Consider the following 3,771-nt stretch of genomic DNA (forward strand, 5'->3'; position numbering starts at 1 on the left):
GTGCGTGTTTAATGAATCCCTCTCGGTGTGTGACGTTTAACGGACCGCCGAGTCCCGTTCCATGTGGTTGAGACCACCACACCTTAACCCGCTACGCTGTTTTTGTGCCGCGGCCGACGAACCCGGGTTCGGTCGCCGGGCTTCTGGGTGATAAAGGACAGCTGTTGTATGTTACAGGCAGCCAGGTTTCCCTCCTGCGGTCTTCTTTCCTCGTTCCTTTGTTCCGTCTCCGCGGGCTCGTCCGCCATCTTTCCCTGCTGCCCCTCTCCCGCCTTCTTCACCGGAACCAAAGGGTGTATAGACACCTGTGTTCGAAATGCCATACTAACGTCCTACTCGTACTAAATTGTGACGTAAATTTGAGTACGTAGTGCGTTCACATACAATAGTAGTGGATTTGTGTATGCGAGAAATGCCCGGATGTATACTGCATTGGCAAGAATTTCTGAGTATACAGCGGACCTTGCTAAATCTACTCAACTTCCCCAAAATGCATTGCGGCTCGTCTGACTTCTGAAAAATTTTGGATAATGGCGGACGACTACGGCGATTCTGGCGACAGCCCGACACAAACTGTGTACACATGTAAGTATATTGTAACAGGATTTTTATGTTTCCAGCTGACTTTTAAATCGTATTGATAGTGAACGTTACTTTATTGTTGTTGGAATTGTACGTTAACGTTACGAATCGAAGGTCCTGCTAGCCGGCTAGCCTACAGACGGTAATTTACCATAGAGGTTAGCGAGCGTAACCGAAGCGGCAAATGTGCCGTTTCTACCGACGTTAACTAAGAATATAGTGCTTATGTTAAACCGTGGTTATATATTTACTAACGGTGATTAATAACGCCGTGCACCGTTGTCCGTTAAAGGGACGGATGCAGACACCGAGTGCCTCATTCCGTGGAAGGAACGATGAGGAGACGTTCACCGGCAGGAGGAATGCTGCTCTGAGACGCATATTAACTACTACTGGTGCATATTTAGCTTCTCAATGATATAAGGTTGAAGACCAGCGTATATAGATGGGAGTTGTACTGCTCTCATGAGATGTCTAAATGAAACGTTTCTTTTGAACAGCAAGAAATCATGAATGAGCTGTAACACTTTTCTAAGTACTGTTCTTCATATAGGATGTTTATTGAAGAACATTAGATGGAGGGAAGGTGGAGCCGGATGGACACAGACGAAGTGGGAGAACATGAAGCAGAAATACAAGGTGAGTTGGAAGCAGTTTAAAGTATTGAACTCTACATGCTTGATGTGAAGCATAAAATAAACCAGATGATGTTGTCTTTCTTATTAATAATCAGGCAAAGTCAGTGCTGGTTAATATCTACAATATGTTCAAACATCAGAGTCCATTAAGTTGGTCCCATGTGGAACAGTATTACAGTACATATTATAATATATGACTACTGGTGAACACTTGATCTAAACAATGATTATGGGAAGTGTTTGTATATGTTGTTTATAGGAACTGACAGTGTCAGCACTGAGGGAGGAGAGGTCACTGCTGCACACTGGAAGTGTTTGTTGTGTGGCGACCCAGGGGAGAATGCAACAAGATTCACATAAAATAGGCTCCAAGACAGATGAGGCAAAATCAAAAAGTCTTTAATAGACAAGTTAAAGGGAGGGAGAAGGGCACAGGGTTAAAGGTGAACTAAGGTTTCTTCCCGGCTGGGGCGTTTGTCGTCAGGTTTCAGTCCTGGGTCTCCAACGAAACAGGCTTCTGGATAGGGCAGAGAGAGGGAGAGAGGTGAGGCATGGTTTACTTGCCACGGGGTCCAAGGGCTACTCAACCAGTCCCACGTCTCTGGCTCCTGGCTTTCTGACGTCTGTTGCCTGTCGTTCCTCCTGGTCGAAGAGCAGCCCGATTGAGTGGGAGAGCAGGGAGTAAATCTTCTCCCCTGATTACCTGATGGGCTGCAGGTGTGTCCAGTGCCAGATTCCCAGTGGCTGCACCACCTCCACTGGGTAGAACACACCCCCTGCTACCTCCCCTAACCGGAGCCTGGGGTTTCCCGGTCGGGTTGGGCCTGTGGCTTCTCCTGGCTTGCCACAGTTGTCATGGATGAGGTAATGGAGCAAAGACCTTCTAATACTCCACTACACCCCAATGTCGTCAGCCATGATGCCAACCACTGCAGCAGGGTCTCTCCTCCAGAGCAGGAGGGAAATAGACCTGCAGGCCTAAAACATGAGTCAACAATCGTATATATTCAGATATTTATTATATAGATTTGTACACAACCTAATAATCGTAAAACATTAAACAAGAAACATTTGTCTGTAAGAACATCAAATGTGTGGTATAACTTATAAACTGCACCACTGATAAACAAAAATAAAACCTCAACAATAATCATGTTCCTGCAACACAGGGATCTGGACATTTGGAGCAGACACTGCAGCTACGAGCCTCTGAGGATGTCCCAGGACTGCTGGAGTCTCTGAGGATGTCCCAGGACTGCTGGAGTGACTCGCTTCGTCGCTGTCACCCCCATCACCACCGTGGAACTATGGACATGGAACCCATCTGTTCTGTTAGTAAGCAGTGGATGAGGTTCCACGTGGAACGCCTTGAAAGACAGAAGTCCTTCCTTAAAGTGTAAGTTTGGCGGAAATTGAAAATAAAGCTATTTTCTGAATGAAAATACATCAACTAATCCGTGGAGGAAGTAATTATCACTCATCACGCAGTTCAGAGCTAGCACGGGTCGGAGCTAGAGTCCAAAATCGCAAACAGTGGGTTAGCATGGGGCAGACAGACACACGCTTTCAAAATCGCATTTTTAAACCACTAACATTGCTCAAAACAGCGCCAAACCTCGTCAGCAGCTTGCTCTGGGTGTCTACACATAAAACGAAGCACCAACAACTCAGTTCATGAACCCGAAGTTTATAACAGAAGACAGTTAAGAACACTCACCAATTCTACCCCTGCCAGCTCCTCGCGAAGGATAGTCCGTAAGTGTCGATTACCGAACGAGTTCCCGTGTGAGATCTCGCGTGACATGTATGTGCTTCAGATAAGGCTGCTGTCTTGAACTGATTGGAAGTGTATACAAACTATCCCAACGTTTTTACCCACCGTTATTAACTTATATTTGGCCAAACTGCCACTAATTTAAAAGTATACTCGTTTTATTCTGGGCGAAATCTTCAGTTTCACTTTCACTTTTGCATTGCGTTCGGTAATCGACACTTTAAATCCCGTTACCCAAAGTAGACGCTCATCGGGGGAACATGAGGATTGACCTGCAGTTCGTCCCTCTGGCACCAACCTGTAACAGAAAACATCAGATATTACATTTATTCAGAGTGTTTTTCTATTAATTTGTTGATAAACTACTTATTTCTTCTTATCATACACGTATTGCAACCTGTGTGTATATATAACAAGGATTATTTGTCTAATAAATTATTCACCAATATCCCACTTGCTTGTACTTGTTTATTTTTAATCACACCAAACTCATACATGATATTATTAAAACCACTTATATTAGCCTACATGTAGCCTACATTTGGTATCTATTGATAATCAAATAATAAAGGAACGTATTTAAACCAGTTAAGTCATATTACTTACTTCAGAGGGAAATCCAAATTCCATGTACATGTGAATAATGTAGCTCCTCCGACGGGCCGATTGCCTCCGTGGTGAAGGTGCTGGTGTTCCGTGGTCAGAGGTATAATACGATCTATGAACGATTAATGATCGATAAAAGCTGCTTCATAGTCGTGATCGATGGCGAGTGAA

At 44.5% G+C, this 3,771-nt stretch overlaps 1 long non-coding RNA gene across 1 annotated transcript; it reads left to right on the plus strand.

The window, feature by feature from the left end:
• Positions 1–421: 421 nt before the first annotated feature.
• On the plus strand, positions 422–2,608 carry LOC311017345. The gene is made up of 3 exons (XR_014597624.1): positions 422–585; positions 1,150–1,221; positions 2,390–2,608. It is a non-coding gene; the product is annotated as an uncharacterized lncRNA (long non-coding RNA).
• The last annotated feature ends 1,163 nt before the right edge of the window (positions 2,609–3,771 follow it).

Source organism: Eutrigla gurnardus (assembly GCF_963514095.1).
Source record: "Eutrigla gurnardus genome assembly, chromosome: 1".
Lineage (NCBI taxonomy): Eukaryota > Metazoa > Chordata > Actinopteri > Perciformes > Triglidae > Eutrigla > Eutrigla gurnardus.